General features: G+C 44.0%; 2 pseudogenes; both read left to right on the forward strand.

Moving 5' to 3' along the window:
- The first annotated feature begins 11,108 nt into the window (after window positions 1-11,108).
- LOC134893462 (5S ribosomal RNA) lies at window positions 11,109-11,226 on the forward strand (annotated as a pseudogene).
- Window positions 11,227-11,413: 187 nt separating this feature from the next.
- On the forward strand, window positions 11,414-11,531 carry LOC134898508 (5S ribosomal RNA; annotated as a pseudogene).
- Window positions 11,532-23,900: the final 12,369 nt, after the last annotated feature.

A 23,900-nucleotide genomic window follows, 5' to 3' on the forward strand; every position in this document is an offset into this window, starting at 1 on the left:
TACCTTTGGATAAACGTATCACCATGCACGGCTTGGATGGTGGTCCGCTTTCTAATGGGGTAATCACTCACCGCACACCTCCAGTACAACTGACATTGGGTCCCTACATTCGGAGAAAATCGAATTTTACCTTACCCATTATCCGGCTGTCCCCGTAGTTTTGGGTCACCCCTGGCTTGCGTTTCATAATCCCACCATAGATTGGCGGTCTGGGGAGATTTCCCGATGGGGTCCCTTTTGTATTAAGGAATGTATTTCCCATCCAGTCCGGGTTGCGGCAGTCACCCCAGAACTTATTCCTTTGGAATATCAGGACTTTGCCGATGTTTTCTCCAAGGGTAATGCGGATATTCTGCCTCCTCATCGGTCCTATGACTGTGCAATTGACTTAGTTCCCGGTGCCTCTTTGCCTAAAGGGAGACTATATGCCCTGTCTGGGCCGGAAACTATGGCAATGAATGATTATGTACAGGAGAGCCTAAAAAAAGGCTTCATTAGGCCCTCGAAATCTCCATTGAGTGCAGGGTTCTTTTTTGTTGAGAAAAAAGATGGGTCGCTCAGACCATGTATTGATTATCGGGCTCTAAATAAAATATCTGTTAAAAACACCTACCCCTTGCCACTGATTTCAGTACTATTTGATCAGCTCCGGACTGCCGTTATCTTTTCCAAGATCGATCTTAGAGGGGCTAACAATCTCTTCCGAATAAAATCTGGGGATGAGTGGAAGACGGCTTTCAGCACACAGTCGGGACATTATGAATACCTGGTGATGCCGTTTGGGCTGTCTAATGCTCCTGCTGTATTTCAAGATCTCATTAACGATGTCCTTCGCGACTTTCTAGGAAAGTTCGTAGTCGGTTATTTAGACGACATTTTGATTTACTCTGAGTCTTTTGAACAACATATTACCCATGTGCGACTGGTCCTTCAGAAGTTACGGGAAAATCATTTATATGCCAAACTGGAGAAATGTGATTTCCACATCACAGAAGTGTCCTTCCTGGGGTATATTATTTCTCCTAAGGGGTTTTTCATGGAACCAAAAAAACTCCAGGCTATCCTAAATTGGGCACAACCCACGAACTTAAAAGCAATTCAGCGCTTTTTAGGGTTTGCAAATTACTATAGGCGTTTTATTCATACATTCTCAGATTTGGTTACTCCTATTGTGGCATTGACTAAAAAAGGAGCGGACCCTTCCAATTGGTCGCCTGAAGCCAAGTCTGCCTTCCTGGCCTTAAAGCAGGCCTTTGTCTCAGCTCCAGTACTCAGACACCCTAACCCGGATCTCGCCTTTATTGTCGAGGTAGATGCCTCAGAGGTTGGAGTGGGGGCTATCCTTTCTCAGGAACACCCGGAGTCTCAGGAATTACACCCATGTGCCTTCATGTCCAGAAAATTCTCCTCCGCAGAATCCAACTATGATGTTGGTAATCGAGAATTGTTGGCAGTTAAATGGGCTTTCAAGGAGTGGAGGCACTGGCTGGAAGGAGCAAGGCATACCATTACGGTGTTTACTGACCACAAAAACCTGCAGTATATTGAGTCAGCTAAACGGCTTAATGCTCGACAGGCACGTTGGGCGCTGTTTTTTTACTCGTTTCAGGTTTATTATCACCTTCAGGCCCGGTTCCAAGAATACAAAAGCCGATGCCCTGTCACGTTGTTTTCTTCCGGTTCACAATAACCACCCGGCTACTACCCCCATAGTCCCATCGTCTGTCATCCGGGCTGGCCTCACACAGGATTTGTTTACACAGCTAGTCCAGCTTCAGCAGCAGGCTCCCAAAGTCACTCCTGCAGATCGTCTCTTTGTCCCTGAATTTCTGAGAGGCACTGTTCTAGCTGAGTTTCATGATAATAAGGTTTCTGGTCATCCGGGTATCACTAAGACCTTGGAGTTAATCTCTCGCTCAGTGTGGTGGCCTAATCTTTCTAAAGATGTAAGGGAATTTGACCGTTCCTGTCAGGTTTGTGCTCAGTACAAGGTATCTCGATCGTTGCCGGTCGGGCAACTCATGCCTCTAGCCGTTCCTCTCAGGCCATGGTCACATATATCCATGGATTTCGTGGTGGACCTTCCTCTTTCAGCTGGATTTCGAGTCATTTGGGTGGTAGTAGACCGTTTTAGTAAGATGACCCACTTCATTGTTCTCCCCCGATTACCCTCTGCTCAAGGGTTGGCAGTTTTGTTTCTCCGCCATGTGTTCAGGCTCCATGGTTTACCCAGGGATATTGTCTCTGATCGGGGACCGCAATTCATCGCCCGTTTCTGGAAACATTTTTGTGCCTCATTAAATATGAAACTCTCTTTAACATCTGGGTACCATCCACAGTCTAACGGACAAACTGAACGTGTTAATCAGTCGTTAAAACAGTATTTACGGCTATATTCGGCCAAACTTCAGAATTATTGGTCTAAATTTCTTCCTTTGGCCGAGTTTGCCTATAATAACTCTTGTCATTCTTCCACCAAGGAGTCCCCATTCTTTTCAGTCTTGGGCTTTCATCCTAGAGCCAATTCGTTTTACCCTCATTTTCCAGTCTCCTCGTTGACCTTAACTTCCCGTCTCAGAATTATTTGGAAAAAGGTGCACCTTGCCCTTAAGAAGGCTGCCTTCCGAGAAAAAAAAAATTCTGATAGGTGCCGACGCCCATGCACTTTTAAGGTGGGAGATAAGGTGTGGTTGTCAACCAGCAACATCAAGCTCCAACAACCCTCGGCTAGATTGGGACCCAAATTTATTGGACCGTTCCTTATCGTTAAGAAGGTCAACCCAGTTGCTTTTCGGCTACGCTTGCCTAAATCACTCAAAATTGGCAATACTTTTCACTGTTCCCTTTTGAAGCAGTATTTTTCCTTCAGGAGATTCCCTCGGAAGACTTCCCAGGGTAGACCTCTGGTGGATGTTCAGGGGCAACAAGAGTTCTTGGTGGAGAAGGTTTTAGATTCCAAAGTTTCTCGGGGCCGGCTTTATTTTTTGGTTCACTGGAAAGGCTATGGCCCGGAAGAAAGGTCTTGGGTCCTGTATAACAATTTACATGCCCCTAAACTTAAGAAATTATTCTTCCAGGAATTTCCTCAGAAACCCGGCTTTAGGGGTTCTTTAACCCCTCCTCAAGGGGGGGGGTACTGTTAGGTGCCGCGGTTCGCGGCACCGCTTGGTCTGCTTCCGAGCGACGCTCACGGCCGCCGAACCTCCCTCCCTGCCCGCCCGGCACCTAGCAACGCCAGGACGCCGTGCGTACTATAGCTGCCAGGTCCCTGGCAACGCTAGGACGCCGGGCGTCCTCAGCCGCTGGGTCCATAGCAACGGGGACGCCATTGGTGGACCGCGTTCCCCGTTGCCAGATAGGATTGATTAGTTGCTCGTGCAGCAGGGCAGCTGCACGGCAACCAGTAATTAGGGTCTGGGGGCTGGTCTTGCTGGCCCTCCTGTCATTGGCCAGCAGGGTCTTTTTATGGGAGCCAGCACACTGCAGCCTCGACGGTGATAGCTTCCTGTATGCTGTTCCTGCCTTGCAACGTCTGTTCCTGGTCAGCTGTGTCTGGTCGATCCTGCTCCCTGTGCTCCTGAGTTCTGGAGTTCTGAAGCCGGTCCTGGGAATCCTTCCTGTCCAAGTGAACCTGTTGCGGTCATCTGGGGGTTCTCGCTTGTTGGGGTTCTCTCCCGGTTTCGTGAGTAGCGGCTTCTGCTGCGTGTTGCGGCCTAGGCCGCTTAGTCCTTGTGTTAATTTTGTATTGGTGGTTTTTGCGGAGGTTTCCGCTTTTCACTGTCCTCCCCGGAACTCGGCGGTGCCGTGTGAGGGAGTGGACAGTGGTATCTTTTGTTGTTCTTTTCCTTTGGCGGCGTGCCGCACATATATTTAGTTTTAGGGTAGTTAGTAGCCCCTAGCTTTCTGTTTGCTTTAGTTAGAGGTCCCCTTGTTATTATCCTGTCTCGGTTTACGCCTTGTCTCACTCTAAGACCTGGGGGCATCGGAGTTGGGCAGACCTAATCCGCCCTTCAAACGCGGCTGCCGTGGGCCCAAGAAACCATAGTCACTCAGGCGTGAACTGACCACACGGGTAAAACAATGGAGGTAGGGTGCTAGGGGCTATTCCCGTACCACCCCTTATTTCAGCGTCACATCCTGGTGCTCAGGACTCACTACGCAACATCTCTCTAGTTCTGAGCATCAGGAACGTAACAATAACAAAGCACTTTCTCTTTAACTATTTTTCAGAGGTATCTTCACACAACACTTGATTAAGTATTTCTCTGAACCACACCCTGCAGGATTGACAAAGTATTAGGTTCACCAATATAAACATACTTTTCATTACAACAAATTCAAACACTTTGATTTTGTTTGCAGAAATTTGTGATTTCACACATTTCACAATTTTCTTTTCAGACATGTCAATAGACTCTTTGTATTCACTCATCATCTCCTTTGGCTTTATAGGCTAGTACTCTTTTGTTCCCTTTATTGTGCTCTGCTGTAAGCATCCATATAGCATTTTCATTAACCTGCTGTAATCCACTTTTCTGTGTTGATCTTTTGCTTGCATTGTCCACAATTTGTGATGATCTGGTGTACTTATCTCATTAGAAGGACATATTGGTGCTGTGTGTAGGTGCTTAATCAGTTTCCAAACACAGCTTTTCTTGTAAATAAATGATAATGATGCTTTACCAGCATCATAAATGGACTGGCTTTTCCAACCCCACTTGAATTGGATGTACAGGCCTCCAGACTGACTCTTGACTGCAGCTCTTTCTTCCCTGTGTGGGCAGATCCCTCCTACCCCACACAGAATCCATGTGCAATTTACCTTCATACTGCCACAGCATACATCAACAAATAATAGTAAAAAATAAAAGTGCAGTGATAGTGATTTAGGAGTCTTTTCATCATCTGAAGATGATGTTGGTTCCTGCACAGGAACTCCCAAAATATTGATTTTTCAGTTTGGTGAATACTAGGAGGACCCATCAGGCCCCTAATAATGAATCGTCCCATTGCAAAAAACATGCAGAAACTAGCATCTCTGCATGTGTAAGAGGCCCATAATGTATAATATATATGCCTTAGACCAGTGGTCTCCAACCTTAATTGGGGTGTGAGCTACTTTCGGAAAATAAAACCTATGAGGGAGCTCCCCCCTCCCCCCCAATGCACGTGCGTTACTGCGAAAGTGGGTGTGGCCTCACAGAAGTGGGTGTGGCCTCACAACTACAAGTAATGCTCCCCTCCCGCGTAGTGCCAGTACACAAATAATGCCCCTCAGCAGTGCCAGATACACAAATAATGCCCGATATTCAAATAATGCCAGATATTTAAATAATGCCTCTCAGCAGCACCAGATACACAAATAATGCCACTCAGCAGTGCCAGATACACAAATAATGCCCCCAACAATGCCAGATACACAAATAATGCCCCCCAGCAGTCCCAGATACAATGCCCCCACCAGTGCCAGATACAATCACCCCCGCAGTGCCATTTAAAATGCCCCCCGCAGTGTCCGATGCAGTGCCCCACACAGTGCTAACCCTTGCTGGCTTCTTCTACTGCCGCCAGTGGTGCTCCTCCTGTATGAGGGACGAAAGGGGAGGAGAGCGCAGCGTGCGCCTCTCCTGTGAATTCCGGAGAGCGGCTGCAGTGAGGGTGACAGATTCTCCGGCAGCGGCGGGCATTTAAAATATGGTACCGGCATTTTGATTGGCTCTTTTACCGGCACCATATTTTAAATGCCCGGCAGCGGCGGGCATTTAAAATATGGTGCCGGTAAAAGAGCCAATCAAAATTTGCGGTCAGGCAGCCAATCAGATGCCGCCACTTCCAGTCCACGAGCTCTGATTGGCTGATGGCCGGCACCATATTAAAAATTAAGGGAAGAGGCGTTCCAGTGTCTGCCCAAGCCCGTGCGCTCTGTGAGCTACCGAAAATACTACTGCGAGCTATCGGTAGCTTGCGAGCTACGGGTTGGAGATCACTGCCTTAGACCATAGCAGTCTAGATGCCTAATATATGACAATTCATCATTACCAGCATTAATTTGCTAACCATGATCTCATGTTTCTACAGCAGAGGCCGGGCATCTGATATGTACCCTTCTGAGTCACGTTCTAGATATTTTAGTAGAATGATATGATACACCTGTGAATTTTATTTATGTATTTGATTTCATTTCATCATTTCCATTTGTTTTGTCACAGACAAGGCCCAGTGAGGGCATACAAAACTATTTTTTTGCATGGACACTGCAGGATGGTAACATACAGTACTGTGATGTTACTTCTTTCAGAGACCTCTGGAAAAGAAAATAAATTCAATCATTTTCCAAGTAATGAAACAAATTCATATCTGCAGTATAGAAAACACAATTCCCAGTTGTGGTAAGCAAAATACAAAGGAAATATATGATTCACAGGGATGTTACTCATGCAGGTACAGCAATGGTTTCAGTACTTACAAACACTGACCCCCAGAAAGAGATACCACTGACTATAGTAGTACCATAAATGGTGAAGAGCTGTGCAATACCCAGCGCAATCTGCAAGACAGCAGCAACAATCATCACAATCTGTGGGGGAAATGAGATAAAGGATAGGTTAAAAAAAGCCTGCAATCTAACCATGCATACAGTATATACCAGATACAGCATATGTCTGATATGAACACTTAGATGTGTCCTCTTATGTCTTTGCTGCGTACAGCAGCATTTTATAGTGGTAGCATGATGTGTAAGCATCGCGTTATACCATGTTCATTCACACCCACCCCCAGCTCCATTGTAGCTAATGGATAGTGGTGATCATTCCGAGTTGTTTGCTCGTTAGCAGTTTTTAGCAGCTGTGCAAATGCTATGCCGCCGCCCACTGGGAGTGTATTTTAGTTTTGCAGAAGTGCGAATGAAAGAATCGCAGAGCGGCTATAAAGTTTTTTTTGTTCAGTTTCTGATTAGCTCTAAACCTACTTAGCGCTTGCGATCACTTCAGCTTGTTCAGTTCCTGTTTTGACATCACAAACGCCCTGCGTTTGCCCAGCCACGCCTGCGTTTTTCCTGGCACGCCTGCGTTTGTCCGAACACTCCCTGAAAATGATTAGTTGACACCCAGAAATGCCCATTTCATGTCAATCACTCTGCGGCCAGCAGTGTGACTAAAAAGCTTCACTAGACCTTGTGTAAAAATACATCGGCCGTTGTAATAGTACGACGCGCATACGCATGCGCAAAAGTGCCTTTTTTTGCCTCATCGCTGCACAGCGAACGAATGCAGCTAGCGATCAACTCGGAATGACCACCTGTGGGTGCATGTGTACGCTCGCTCGTACCTGCTATTTCATGCCATGATTGCCGCGATGCAACAATATAAGAGGACACATTCTTCTGTTACAGATACGAATATTTATTATTATTTATTAACAATTATTTAGATACCACCAGCATATTCCATTGAACAATTGGGTTCCTCAGTAATTAAACTAGAGATTTTTTTCAAAATCCCAATACGTAGAATTTAGGGGATTCAAGTGTTTCCAAGTCCCGGTTCAGGTCTTCCCTCCAAACCTGGATCTTAGAAAGAGGCATAATATAATATTCCTGGAGTCGAATCTCATGTGTTTTGGTTTCTATATAAAAGTCTCTCTCCCCCGTGACCGAGCAAAAATCGACAATGGAGGGTGGATGGGGAGCGTGTGTGACGTGTTTTTTAAAAAAAAAACATGGCATTAACACATCATCAGCGCACCATTAGGGTAATATATAATAGTAATATAGGTGTAGGGGAATACATGTGCCAGCGGTCAGGGTGCTGACAGTGACATGACCGACCATGGAATCCCGACACTAAAGATGTTGACATCAGAGGGGGTATTTTTACCCCGTCCCCTACGCTAACCCTTGGGGCTTGGCAGCTAGAGTTAACCCTCTTGGGGTGTTAGCTAGGGCTAACCTATCCCCAGTGCCTAACCCCCGCAGTACCTAACTCTAACCCTCCCCCTGTGTCCTAACCCTAAGGGAGAATCCTGATACTCATCTTCGTCATCCCGTCTGTCGATGATCTGGTGCCGGTCTCCTGAATGCTGTCAAGATTCCAGCATCAGTCACATGACCGCCGGCATCCTGACAGGCGGGATGCTGAATGCATCCCGGTATAGGTACCTGGGAAGGGTGACTGGCTGCAGGTATCATAGTCAGTGCATACCTCCCAACTTTTATGGTCCATAGAAAAGGGGATTTAGACTTGGTTGGAAGGGGACGTGGTCTCATGCCATGGAACCATTTCTGTCATTGGATCACTGTCTGCATTGCAGAGCAGCAGGTAATCAAGTGTTCCATCAACTTCTCCCATGCCTGTGGGACACTGCGTCCCATCGGTGGGATAGCGGGACAGTGCCAGAATAGTGAGGCTGTCCTGCTGGAATTGGGAGAGTTGGAAGGTATGGTTAGTGCATGTACAATATGTGTGTTTGTCACACTTGCTTCACACACACTGCAGTTTAAAGTGCAAACACATGCAAACTGTAGACATAATTCACTAAGGATCGCAATTGCAAAGCTGTTTACAGCAGCTTTGCAATTGCAATCCTTTGCAATTCAAATGCAGGAGGAGGTGCGTACCTCGCAAGATGGCCATTGCGAACATTGGTCGCAATGTTCATCTGCAACATCAGGTTGAGTGAGGATTGTGCTACTGGTAACGTTTTACGTATCCCTATCTGTACTACAAACTAATAATTATTTCTTACAAAGAAGACATCTTGTTCCTGCTGTTGATGCAGCATATATTTGGGTTGTGTCACTGAGTGTGTGGTATCCCCATCATCTACACCCCAAATCATAAGTGGGAAAAGAGCCTTTTTTTTTGCTGGTGTCAACAAAATACTCCAGTCTTTCAGTAAAACCATACTTGCCTACTTTTGAAAAAGCATTTCAGGGAGATTGTGAAAGTAACACCTATAAGCGCGGGCGCGTACTGCTGCATCGGAGAGGCGTGTCATGAAAATGACATATCCAACTGTAAATAAGCTGCAAAGTTAGTAAGATCTACTTGTTAAAGAAAAGACACTGATATTTTGCAGGATTTGTTTGTGTATTGTGTTTTACAAGAGGCTCCATATACTGTAAGTGGCCACGAGAAACCTTATTTAAAATGTTTGTAGACATAGTGATCACAGGGGTCATTCTGACTCATTCGCTCGCTGCATTTTATTGCAGCTGAGTGAACGGGTCCCTACTGCGCATGCGCCGGCGCACTACGGTACCGGTGCATGCCAGACGGCCGAAGGCCGTAGCAGGGCTGCGATCACCTCTGCCTGATTGACAGGCAGAGGCGTTCGCTGGGCGGGAGGGGTTGGAACGGTGGCGTTTGGCCGCCATTTTGTGGGGCGGCCCGCAGCGGCTGCGTGACATCACACGCAGCCACTGCGGGCTGGGGAGCGATGAGTAGCTCCCAGCCAGCATGCTAAAACTGCGCTCGCCAGGAGCTACTCTTGAAGTGCAAAGGCATCGCCACTGTGCGATGCCTTTGCACTTTTCCGGGGGGGGGGGGGGGGGTGCGGGGGGGCGGCACTGATATGCAGGGCGGGATAGCCCTGTGCTGGGCATCCCCCCGCATGTCAGTGTGAATGATCTTAGCTGTGCTAAATTTAGCACAGCTATGATCATCTCGGAATGACCCCCACTGTGCCTTACAACCAATGCAGGGAAATTGCGCTGATGATCCCATTTGAATGTATGCATTTATTTTTTCCCCCAAGAATGTAATAGCTACACAATGGATGTAAGGTGCAATCTGGGAGATTGCTGGACAATTCAGGGAGTCAGTGAGATTGCTGCTATTTCAGGGAGTCTCCTGCAGAATGAGGGAGGGTAGGCAACTATGAGTAAAACTGCATGGAAAAGGTAACAGTCGCAGCTGCTGCCAGTCATAGTACTCCTTCAACATTTACTAAAGGTGGTCAAGTGGAAAGAAAGGGCACCTCAAATCTAAACAGTATTTCACAATGATAAAGAAAACCTCACCTCTACCTATGATAGGAAAATGTACTTTTACAAAAAATTATATTACCAAAATGCTGTACACCACAGAGGCTCTCGTGACCAAGCCTAATCAGGTGAAATGTACGTCGGGAACGTCCACAGTGACGTCATCGCGGCAACGCCCAGTCCGGAAGCGGGCGGCCACGCTCATCACTGCAGCGGGACATCTTGAGAGGATACCAGGACAGCACTGGCCGCAAACCTTGCGGCTGCGGTAACAGACACTAGACCACCAGGGTTTAACTGTGTTTATCTCTCTCTCAGAAATTATTAATTTCCTACAGCAATAAACTATACCTGCAGGAATAACTTGTACAGTATCGTCCTACAGGACTACAAATTATTTATACTGTACTATTTCCCCGCTCATGCCCTAATGATCACTTATTAGATTAAGGTATTTAACCTTGATATCGACACTAGATTAATTAGCATACCATATAAGTGTGTGTTTATGGTAGTAATTGACTTCAATGTTATTTCTATATTTCTTTATTTTTATATTTTTTTGTCTTTCCTAAGAGGATACTATAAGATTTTGTGCATCTCACGTGAGCTAGCCTTGAGCTCCAAACTAACATACGATCATTCATTAATCTGGTTTCCTTTCAGGGAACAAGTAACAGAGCGTCAATTGTTATTTAACCTTTTGCGAGCCAGCCTTGAGCTCTTTATTTATCTAATAATTGGTTTCTCTCTATCAAACAAGTAGCTCTGTGTGTGCAGTACACAATCCTTCCATTATTTTCCTGTGAGCACATTATTTGTAATATTCTACATTCATTGTTAATACAGTATAATGATTGTAGTGCCTCACAGAAAGATTTGAATCTTTGCAAATTTCTTCAGAACTTATGATTATCTATTTCTTATCAGAACACACATATTCAGTGTATATATATTTTTTCTATTTTTTCATTGTGTTAATTTCTTTTTTCCTCTACCTTTAAATTATCCATACACACTCTTATCTGGAAATACCATTTCAGACTATTTATATCCTTGATGAAATGCGAAGTACAGAAAGTAGAGTGTGTTTCTCCATTCATTCATACTTCCTTCTATATCGGCCCACGGCCATACTACCCTGAATACACCCGATCTTGTCCGATCTCGGAAGCTAAGCAGGCATGGCCTGGTCAGTACTAGGAAGGGGAACCTCCTGAGAATACCAGGTGCAGTGGGCCTTTTTCAAGGAAAAGACTTGTCTTACAATTTTCCATACTCTCACTTCTGGAAAAACCATCTCGGACTATTCATGGTTCTGATTTATGTACAGTACAGATAGTAGAAGTGGCCTCCCTCCCCCCCCCCTTCTCCCCCCCCCCCTTTTTTTCTTTTTTCCCCTCCTTTTTTCCTTCTACCTCAACAATGGCCCAGGTCCATACTACCCTGAATATGCCCGATCTTGTCCGATCTCGGAAGCTAAGCAGGCATGGCCTGGTCAGTATTAGGAAGGGAAACCTCCTGACAATACCAGGTGCAGTGGGCCTTTTTTCCTAAAGGAAACCTCTAACACATCCAACTTATCGTTCTTCTCACTTCTTTGATACTCAAATCTTGAGATTAACATTGTAACTACATTACACTACCAGTCAAACCTATATTTAAGGCATGTACAGTGACACTTCTGGATACCTTTGATTCCAATAGAACCATATGGCATCCATAATTATTTTTCTGATATTTTCACCTTTTTCAATTATCTTGTACCTCATTTGTTAACAAGGTTAAACAAGTTTTAATAGCAAACTTTAGACACAAGTCTCAAATTCATTTTCCACTTGTTTTTTATTCAAGAAACAATTAAAGGATACGTTTTATTTTATTTCATCATTTTCTTTCTATACATACCACATCTATTATAACAAATGAGTGCTCCCAAACAAGGTTTTTTTTTTCTTTTCTCTCCTCTCCAATTGCACCACACGCAGTGGCAAGGAAAGGCTCGACCATGGACTTTCTTTGTGAGTGAGGGTCCTGCTGCTGCTGTTTTATACAATAAACGGCCTATTGTGAAAGCCGGAGCTAAAAACAGTAACGCATCTTACTTAACCTTGCATGCACCACCCTCTGAGTCTAAATGTGTCACCTTTAAAACATGCAAATCAATGCACACACAGAAGAACACTGGGGGCGGGATGTACTAAAGACAAAACACCACCAAAAACTCCAAAAGTGCAATTTTTGAAGTTTTGGCTGCAAATCCGGGTTAGGGCTGATATGCCGGTATTTGGGATGCTGGTGGTCAGAATAGCCACTGCTGCATTCCGATGGCTAGAATTCCAAAAGGGGTCAGGTAAGTATGTTACCCCTACTGCCCTAAACCTCCCTTACTGCAGCCTATACCTAACCCTCCCCTCCGCAGCCTAACCCTAATCCTCACCAGTGGTGCCAAAACATAACCTCCCACTCCTGCAGCCTAATACTAACCCTCCCCGAGTGTGCCTAAACCTACCCCCCACCTGTAGCCTCCCTCCCTGCAGCCCAAACCTAACCATCCCCCACCTAGACTAAACTTACCCTCCCCGCACACGCGGCTTACCTCTCTGTTAGCTTGCCATTCACTCATTTGTAGAGATGAGCGGGTTCGGTTCGTCGTGATACAACCCCCCCCCCCGAATTTCACGTGTTTTTCACGGGTCCGAGGCAGCCTCTGATCTTCCCGCCTTGCTCGGTTAACCCGAACGAGGCCGAACGTCATCATCCCACTGTCGGATTCTCGTGATATTCATATTCCATATAAAGAGCCGCGCGTCACCGCCATTTTCACTCGTGCATTGGAGATTGAGCGGAGAGGACATGGTTACATTCTCTGCCTGAAAAGCTCAATATCTGTGCTCTGTGTGCTGCAAATATCTGTGCTAAGTGTTTTTCTGCATTGTGGTGACCACCAGTATATTATAGTAGTACAGTACAGTAGTCCATTGCTGTATCTTGCTGCTCCGTGTCAGACTCCATTCTAGACAGTATCCTGATGATCAGTGCTCAATATCTGCTGCATTGTTGTGTGACCAGTATACTATATAGTAGTACAGTGCAGCATTTTGGTGACCACCAGTATATATATAGTAGTACAGTACAGTAGGCTATTGCTGTATCTTGCAGCTGTGTGTCACGTCAAGTATCCATATCTGTGCTGCATTGTTTGTGAGCAGTATAGTAGTACAGTGCAGCATTTTGGTGACCACCAGTATATATATATAGTAGTACAATACAGTAAGCCATTGCTGTATCTTATAAAACTCGCACTAATTTTACGTAGAAAGAGGCAATCAGGCGCACTTATTACCAACTTTAAATAACCTGGATAAGGAAGATCTACAATGCTGCTCCCAATGAATAATCTGCAATTATTCAAACCAAACAAGAAATTACAATAATGTATACATACATGTGTACACAGGGAGCGCTAAATATTCATAATTATCTAATTTATTTAGACAATAAAAAATAGAATGACAATGCACAATTTAATAATAATAAGATGTATCAATTAAAAAATTTAAAACCATATCATATGGACATCTCTCGTGGAAATAAACAAATCAGTTGCTGGTGTTAAAGGGTCCAGATTAGGCTATTTAGCCAATAATTGCTGAGCAAGTCCAGAATCCTAGTGTATCATTAATGTCACCAGCAAGTAGCTTTTAACTGTTAAAAGATGTACTGTAGCAGTCCAATGCCACTTAAATTTAAGCTCACCGCTGTTGGAAGTGTTTCCAAACTCCCATCTATTGCTGTTCAGCGGTGTCCCCGTCTCCCCTGCAGGCTTACCAGTGTGCGCTGATGAACCGTGGCCGCACAGCCGGACGTCTCCGGCAGTGATGTGGAGCCTGATTTGCAGACTAGGGGAGAGAGCTGGATGCAGGCAGCATGGAGCAAAATGGTGACGGATAGATATAAGTTGATTTCCACATAGAAATTGTAGGTTCCTTGATGCGTTTCTCTGCTATAGGTAGAGTAGCAGTTTCATCAGATGGTACCTGCAAATCAGGCTCCACATCACTGCCGGAGACGTCCGGCTGTGCGGCCACGGTTCATCAGCGCACACTGGTAAGCCTGCAGGGGAGACGGGGACACCGCTGAACAGCAATAGATGGGAGTTTGGAAACACTTCCAACAGCGGTGAGCTTAAATTTAAGTGGCATTGGACTGCTACAGTACATCTTTTAACAGTTAAAAGCTACTTGCTGGTGACATTAATGATACACTAGGATTCTGGACTTGCTCAGCAATTATTAGCTAAATAGCCTAATCTGGACCCTTTAACACCTGCAACTGAGTTGTTTATTTCCACGAGAGATGTCCATTTGATATGGTTTTTAATTTTTTAATTGATATATCTTATTATTATTAAATTGTGCATTGTCATTCTATTTTTTATTGTCTAAATAAATTAGATAATTATGAATATTTAGCGCTCCCTGTGTACACACGTATGTATACATTATTGTAATTGCTGTTTCTTGCAGCTCCGTGTCACTTCATGTATCCATATCTGTGCTGCATTGTTTGTGAGCAGTATAGTAGTACAGTGCAGTATATACTGGTGACCACCAGTATATATATAGTAGTACAGTAGGCCATTGCTGTATCTTGCAGCTCCGTGTCACTTCATGTATCCATATCTGTGCTGCATTGTTTGTGAGCAGTATAGTAGTACAGTGCAGTATATACTGGTGACCACCAGTATATATATAGTAGTACAGTAGGCCATTGCTGTATCTTGCAGGTCCATGTCACTTCAAGTATCCATATCTGTGCTGCATTGTTTGTGAGCCGTATAGTAGTACAGTGAAGCATTTTGTTGACCACCAGTATATATATAGTAGTACAGTACAGTAGGCCATTGCTGTATCTTGCAGCTCCGTGTCACTTCAAGTATCCATATCTGTGCTGCATTGTTTGTGAGCAATATAGTAGTACAGTGAAGCATTTTGGTGACCACCAGTATATATATATAGTATTACAGTACAGTAGGCCATTGCTGTATCTTGCAGCTCCGTGTCACTTCAAGTATCCATATCTGTGCTGCATTGATGTGAGCAGTATATAGTAGTACAGTGCAGCATTTTGGTGACCACCTGTATATATAGTAGTACAGTACAGTATGCCATTGCTGTATCTTACTGCTCTGTGTCACTTCTAGTATCCTGATCAGTGCTTAATATCAGTGCTGCATTGTGGTGACCAGTATACTACAGTACAATAGTCCAGTGCTGTTCTCGCTACTCAGTGTCAGTTCTCCGTAGTATCATCAGTGATCAGTATAATCAGTGCTCAGTAAAATCAGTACTCAGTAAAATCAGTGCTCAGTTTAATCAGTGATCAGTATAATCAGTTCTCAGTATAATCAGTGCGCTGTTAGACGTGCGCCCGTTTTCCGCCATTAGTGCATTGGGATTTAGACAAATGATGAAGTTATTGTGTCCCCGGTACAAAATCCCATCTAGATTCCACTTCACTAGGCAGGCTATAGCGAGATTTTACCAATTAATATCAGTGATTTATAATTAATTATTAATTACAGTGATCTTGCCAAATGATTCCAGTGATTTTGTAATTTTCTTCCAGTGATTTGGACCAATAATACTATTGATTAGAACGAATAATATCAGTGATTTATAATTAATTATTAATTACAGTGATCTTGCCAAATGATTCCAGTGATTTTGTCATTTTCTTCCAGTGATTTTGACCAATAATACTATTGATTAGAACGAATAATTCCAGTGAGTTTGTCATTTTCTTCCAGTGATTTGGACCAATAATACCATTGATTAGAATTAATAATTCCTGTGATATTGAGGTGTTTGTGTCGCTTAGCTTAGTCATCCAGCGACCACAATGCACCTCTTTTTCTCTTTTCTTTGCATCATGTGCTGTTTGGGGCCAATTTTTTTAAGTGTCATCCTGTCTGCCACTGCAGTGCCACTCCTAGATGGGCCAGGTGTTTGTGCCGCCCTCTTGGGTGGCTTAGCTTAGTCATCCAGTGACCTAAGTGCAAATTTTAGGACTAAAAATAATATTGTGAGGTGTGAGGTGTTCAGAATAGACTGGAAATGAGTGGAAATTATGGTTATTGAGGTTAATAATACTATAGGATCAAAATTACCCCCAAATTCTATGATTTAAGCTGTTTTTGAGGGGGTTTTGAAAAAAAAACACCCAAATCCAAAACACACCCGAATCCGACAAAATTTTTTGCCAAAACGCTTCCGAATCCATAACACCCCCGCAGAACCGAATCCAAAATCAAAACCTGAAAAATTTCCGGTGCACATCTCCACTCATTTGGGATCCCAGCTGTCAGGATGCCGGTGCCAGGATTGTGATCTCGTTCAGGATGCCAGCACCGGCATTATTTTGACTGCCAGGATCCCGACTGTCAGGATCCTGACCGGATCCTGCATATCCACATGTACCAAGCTTTGGAAAGTAATACAGTATATTCCAGAGCTTGGCTCTGGAGGGCAACGCCATCTGTAGATAGTGTTGCCCAATAGAAGCCTATGGGCTTCTTTCCGCATTCTGCACTGAGAGGGATCCCATTGGATAACTACCAGTGCCACACGTGTCAAACTGGGCATGCTGAGAAGGACTCTGGGGTCCTAAACCCGGAAGTCCTTCTATCGCAAAAGACAGCTCTTATCGGGAGAGCTGACCTTTGCAATTTTAATAGCATTTCTAAGTACAGTAGAACCATCCATTATTAACACTGGTATGTACCTGATAAGTGGTGGTATGCATCGCATCTGTGTAGTACATACCACTCAATGGGCGGGTTGTACTGAGCATTGAATCCATGATGCAATACATCCTGCCAGTGCCGAATTCAATATAAAGGGACCCATTTAACAATGAGAAATAAAGAAAAAGGGGAGATGTGGGCGCTCAAAGGGGATCGTAAGTCAACAGCTGCTGGTTTTGTAAATAAAAATAATTTATTGGTAAGAAATTTCTCACAAATAGACATTAAATGGCTGTAATGCCATTAACAATACATATACACATTCAAATATAAAAAATTGGCATAAAATCACAAAACAAATTAATATAATGATTAGAACTAATGACTGTGTCCAGGGCCTCAGGACTTATAATTGGGTACCCACCCTAATAGGAGTACGTTTTCTTGCATGCAAAAGCTTGTTTGTTAATTGCAGTTAGGGTTAGTGCATGATATATTCAGATTGCACATTGCGGAATGAAGGCTATGTAGTGTTGGAAAAAGCCTGTTAGTACTTCACCATAAGACGCTGGTGGATGTAATATTCAATAATATGGCTGAGTGTTAAACGTGCCAGTCCCGCGGCTGTCTCCTATAAACAAGCTTGTTTAGTTCACTCACTGTTTGGATGACTGTCCGCACTGCGGCGGTTCCTTTAGGCAATGCTTGGTATGATGTTCTGTCTTAGAGCACTGTGCCTGGACAGGAGCGGAGACAGAAATTCGTGTATGCAGGTCCTGGATGGCAGGGGACGCTGTAATGCCGCGATACGCGTTTCTCCGCCTCCAAAGTGGGCGGATTCATCAGAGGTATACCTCTGATGAAACCGCCCACTTTGGAGGCGGAGAAACGCGTCAGGTGACCTGTTACGACTGTGGAACGCAGGTGGACCGCAACTGGAAGCCGGAAGCCCCGAACCCGGAAGCCGCGCATCGCGGCATTACAGCGTCCCCTGCCATCCAGGACCTGCATACACGAATTTCTGTCTCCGCTCCTGTCCAGGCACAGTGCTCTAAGACAGCACATCATACCAAGCATTGCCTAAAGGAACCGCCGCAGTGCGGACAGTCATCCAAACAGTGAGTGAACTAAACAAGCTTGTTTATAGGAGACAGCCGCGGGACTGGCACGTTTAACACTCAGTCATATTATTGAATATTACATCCACCAGCGTCTTATGGTGAAGTACTAACAGGCTTTTTCCAACACTACATAGCCTTCATTCCGCAATGTGCAATCTGAATATATCATGCACTAACCCTAACTGCAATTAACAAACAAGCTTTTGCATGCAAGAAAACGTACTCCTATTAGGGTGGGTACCCAATTATAAGTCCTGAGGCCCTGGACACAGTCATTAGTTCTAATCATTATATTAATTTGTTTTGTGATTTTATGCCAATTTTTTATATTTGAATGTGTATATGTATTGTTAATGGCATTACAGCCATTTAATGTCTATTTGTGAGAAATTTCTTACCAATAAATTATTTTTATTTACAAAACCAGCAGCTGTTGACTTACGATCCCATTTGAGCGCCCACATCTCCCCTTTTTCTTTGTTTCTGCCTTATACGGTGGACAGCCAGGTCCACCTTTGTGGGCAGCCAGAAGGGTGAGAGATATATATGTATAGACTATCTAATAGAATTCTTTTGCATATAAAGAATTAATATAATAGTATCTACTCAACTCCTTAGTTAAATACATTCTTAATCAGCGCCCACTGTTGTCTTAGGACTTCCCTCTTCAACAATGAGAAATAACCCCTTTAGATTTGTTAATATCACATCTGCTGGAGTGGGGGACTGAATAAAAACCCTCAACGATCCCTGCCAGACCCCATATCATTACTGCCAAGTGTTAATTTACCGTGTCCCACCTCCTGGCTGGCTTTACTGGGCATGCATGAGATTGCACAACCATCACAAGATCTCATGTGCACAGCCCTGTGCCCAGAAGCAGCTGCAGGTATGTACACATACTGGCAGATAATACCTGCCTATATGTGAAAAAACTAAAAGCAGCAATTGTGCACTTTCTGTATTATATTTTAATACATCTGGATGATTTTCCATCACCACACAATAGTATTGTGATGATGAAATCACTAGATGTTGGCAATGTAGAGAAAAGTGATTTTTCTCTATGCTAACTGCTTTTCTACATAGAGAGGATTATTGTAAATTGTCAAATATCTCTCAAAATGGCACATTTGACACATAACACCCCTTCATACATCTCCCTCTCAGTTATATAAGTCCCTCCCTCTTAATTTCAGGTGCCATTTCACACTGGAGTAATGTCATGTCTATAACGGGTACAAGGTGTGCGGTGCACGCAGGCTCCTGGGTCCAGGTGGGCCCACGCAGCATACCTTGCACCCTTTTCATGAAAATTTACCTCACCGGAGTGCCACTTTGGCGGCAACAGCTCTGCAGAAATCACCGGGAAATTGGCGCGGTGGCCATTTTCCCTGCATTTTGTGCATGTGCGGCAGGAAAATCACCAGGATAATGTCTGCTGCGCCATTTTCCCTGGAGAACTTCACATGCACACTCGACTCTGGCACAGTGCTAGTGTCTTCTAGCGACCCTAGTGCTCTGAGTCTGTACTGCGCAGCCGCCTAGAGAGGAGCGGGCGCAAATAGACACTGCATACAGTCCCCTCCTCTCTTAATACGCCCCTGCACAGTAGAGTGTATGGAGAGGGTGTGGGCTGTAGTTATGCTGCAATACTACATGATAGCTTACAGCTTACATGATTTTAGCAGTTACAGATGTGTCCACATACAATTTTCCTCATTTAAGCAATTTGGCCATATTAGCCATAATCTGCACATAGCCACACCTTTTAAATGTGCTTCTTTAATCTGCTACTTTATACAAATTCTTTTGCGGCGAAATAAATTGAGAATCCACCCAATATGCTACCCGTGGTGGAGCATCTTAGCCATGCTAAATAATTAAGCAAAAGGGAAAGGTGTACGAGGACACAATTGTATATAATTTTTTTTAAAAACAGAGACTCAAAACCAAAACACTTGAGGTTGTTTATGCGAAAATCAAAACCAAAATATGCTAATGATTTAGAAGCAAAACCAAAACACAGGGTCTACGCACTAGAGTACTTTGGGGGTCATTCCGAGATGATCGTAGCTGTGCTAAATATAGCACAGCTACGATCATTCACACTGACATGCGGGGGGACACCCAGCACAGGGCTATCCCCCCCACCCCACAGAAGTGCAAAGGCATCGCACAGCGGCGATGCCTTTGCACTTCAAGAGTAGCTCCTAACCAGCACAGCTTTAACGTGCTGGCCGGGAGCTACTCATCGCTCCCCGGCCCACAGCGCCTGCGTGTGATGTCACGCAGCCACTGCGGCCCACCCCCCGTTCTGTCCGGCCACGCCTGCGTTGGCCAGACTGCGCCCACGAAACGGCGGCCAAACGCTTTCACCCCCTTTGCATTCCAATTTTACATCAGCACAAAAACTGAATGAATCTGTAATGAAAAATATCGGTTTGATTGCAGACACTTACCCCCAGAGCTCTTGGCTTGGCTTTCAGAAATGTTCTGTGAAAAGCAGGTGATGAATTTTGTGGCACAACAGGAACAGCAATCCCCTGTGGTCCGTTCCACACCTGTGTAGCAGGAGACACAGTGTATGCAGGGGGTGGGAGAATCACATTCTTGCCAGGTGCATGTGCTGATGTATTCATACTGGGAAAATCTGGGTTCTCATAGATATGTGTTGGGGCTTGACTGACGGAATACATGGTGGAGACTGAGACAAAAAACAAACAACAAATACAATTTTGCTAAATAAATCATGAAAATAGCACCAACATAATGAGCATAATGGATTAAAAAAATGTTGTACAAAAATATTTTCAGATTCCTTAGACCCACACAATCTTTGAAGTGTCATATGATTTTATATTTATGACTGGTTTCTTGAGTACAAAAAAATGCTACACAATTAGCTGTCCAATTAAAGTTTTTCCTTTCTGTAGAATACTGTAGGTCTCGCGTGGCAGGATGTCCCAGACATGGCCCTAGGCATATGCAAACTAGGCAAATGTCTAGGGCATTTGGAATGCCCAGGGGCACAAACAGCTTCTGCTGATTAAAATGATATGCAGCATGCCTATATTCTGTGTGTGACTGCGGCTCTATCTGCACACGAAATGTATTACTAATGTGCGGCATTATGTGTATAAGGTGACCTACAGTACTTTGTGGCATAACGGATAGAAAGGGCACTACTGTGTGGTCTATTGTGAATACAGAGCAATATGGTGTGGTGTAATGTGAAAAAGGGGCACTACCATACCTCCCAACATGACCCTCTCCAGGAGGGACAGAATGCTCTGCTCCTGGACTTCCCTCTTAATTTATGATTGCCATCACCTGTAGTGAAAGACTTTTCTTATCCATTCACCTATTCAAAACAGGTGATGACAATCATACATTAAGAGAAAAGTCCAGAAGCAGAGCATTGTGTCCCTCCTGGAGGGGGTCATGTTGGGAGGTATGCACTACTGTGAAGAGTAACGTGATACTACTGTTTGATGTAACATGAATAAGAGACACAATTGCATAATATAATGCGAATAAAGTTGCCGTACTGTGTGGCGTAATTTTAACTGGGAATATTATTGTGTGGCCATGCCCCTTCCCAGCAAGAACACACCCTGTGTTGGGCTGCGCACTGAATATGCACACTGTTCCTATTTAAAATATAGGGGGTAGGAGCACCAAAATGAGGACTGCTATGGGTGAGGGGTGATTGTGCTGGGAAAGAGGTACAGGGTCAGAGGTGGAACTAGCGTCTGTGCAAGGGGGAACCAGACAAAATCTTGCTTAGGGCATCATATTGTTTAAAGCCAGCTCTGGAATGTCCTAAGGGAAAAAAAATTCTTGTTCCTAGGAGGAATGGGGCTACATTTTTGCTTGACTTCCCTAAGGTTAGTCCGGTGCTGACCTGCCTAAATCTACAGTAGTTGGCAGTATGTTGGGGGAAACTGGGTACTTTTCCCCCTTGCAGAACCACTTTTCTTTAAACATTAAGTTTTAGAACATAGAAATAAAAGTATTTATGGTAAGTATTATATCTGACCCAGTTCATGAAGGACAAGCCTTTTGAACCTTAGTACTAAATGTTATATTACAAAGTCATAATTGGAAATTATGATGTTAGAAATATTATGATGCCATTGACTAGTATAAAAATATTTTAAATTGTAATGGACAAATCCAGTGACTTCTAACATCCTTATATGTAACAGGGTAATGCCCTATGTAAGTGTATAGGAGAGAAGTGCTTAAAATGGTTGGATGGAGAAATACATAAAAAAAAAGCAACAGCTCTAGAGCAGAGTTCATTAACCTCTTCAGGGACATTTTTTTATTTTAGAGATATATAATTTAAAGATTTTTTTTATTACATGTTATTGAAAAGATAATAAATTTCAAGTTAAGAAAAATATAGTTTTATATATTGATCGATTTAGTTCTAATTATATATTCAAACTTCAAAAGGTTTTGCAATTAAAAATAACTGTTAAGTAAACTTACACATACTGTATGTGCCATTATCTCTAAAGAGGTTAAAAAAATCATTTATAGTATAAGATAAAGAAAATATATAGACCCAACATATATAGTCACTTTTAACTTGAAAAATCTTACAAATATAAGTTTTTTACACATTAGTGAGTGGAGCGTATTTCATGAAGGTGTGCACCGAGGGAGGGGAGGAAAGGTAATTGTGAGAAGATGGCACATACCGTAGGTGCCAGGTGTTAGAATAAGAACAGTTCAGTTCACAATACTGAGCCCTGTATATCTGTACACATTGGGTGGTCATTCCGAGTTGATCGCTAGCTGCCGTCGTTCGCAGCGCAGCGATCAGGGTAAAAATCGGCACTTCTGCGACTGCGTATTGGCCGCAGTGCGCATGCGCGATGTACTTTTACATAAAACTATGCAGTTTTACACAAGGTCGAGTGACTCTTTTCAGTCGCACGGGTGATCGGTGAGTGATTGACAGGAAAGGGGCGTTTCTGGGAGGTAACTGACCGTTTTCCGGGAGTGTGCTAAAAAACACAGGCGTGTCAGAAGATAACGCAGGTGTGCCCTAGGGAAACGGGGGAGTGGCTGGCCGAACGCCGGGCGTGCTTGTGACGTCAAAACAGGAACTAAACAGACTGCAGTGATTGCAAGGTAGGAGTAGGTCTGCAGCTACTCAGAAACTGCAGGAAAATATTTTCGAGCAGTTCTGCTAACCTTTTGGTCGCACTTCTGCTAAGCTAAGATACACTCCCAGAGGGCGGCGGCTTAGCGTTTGCACTGCTGTTAAAAGCTGCTAGCGAGCGATCAACTCGGAATGAGGGCCATTATACACAGACATTCTGTAAAACAACCTTGAACTATACAGTTTTGGGAATAATGATGTTTGATTTATCCAACATTCATTGCAATAGAGGTTGTGATTTTGAACCATCCTCAATATGTTTTTCACCATTCCTGCTATGGTAGGTAGTGGTACATGATTGTTTATTGCTTTCACAAATTTTCTGTGCCACCATTCTGAGAATTATTTGAGGGCTGAACTAAATGTGATGGGCTATAACCCCAGAGACAGGTTGTGTACATTGTAGCCTCCATCTTGTTATTCTGCGTGGTGACAGTTGGATCATTCTATAGTTGGGTTGAGGCCATTGTTCATGTGCCCAAAATTATATGCACTTTTGGCCTATTCCAGCTGTCTTCACAAATGGAGCAATTGTAGATGAGATGCAGGTTTTTAGGATTGTGTTACGGGGTGCCTGGCAGGGTTTCTCCTAAGCTGAGTAGAAGTATGACATCAGGTCCTTGTGATGTGTACATTGGGCCTGACTTTGCATGGTGCACCTAAGGCCCACTCTGACTGTATTTCACTGCAAGGTTTCTTCTCACCTACTGTATCATGTCTCACTGGGGTCAATGGTGGACATTCCGAGTTGTTCGCTCATTGCCGATTTTCGCTATGCTGCGATTTGTTGCTAACTGTGCAAGCGCATGGTATGCAGAGCGCATGCGCTAAGTTTTTTAACACAAAACTTAGTAGATTTGCTGGTGT

The sequence above is a fragment of the Pseudophryne corroboree genome, chromosome 3 (assembly GCF_028390025.1).
Source record: "Pseudophryne corroboree isolate aPseCor3 chromosome 3, aPseCor3.hap2, whole genome shotgun sequence".
NCBI classification, from domain to species: domain Eukaryota; kingdom Metazoa; phylum Chordata; class Amphibia; order Anura; family Myobatrachidae; genus Pseudophryne; species Pseudophryne corroboree.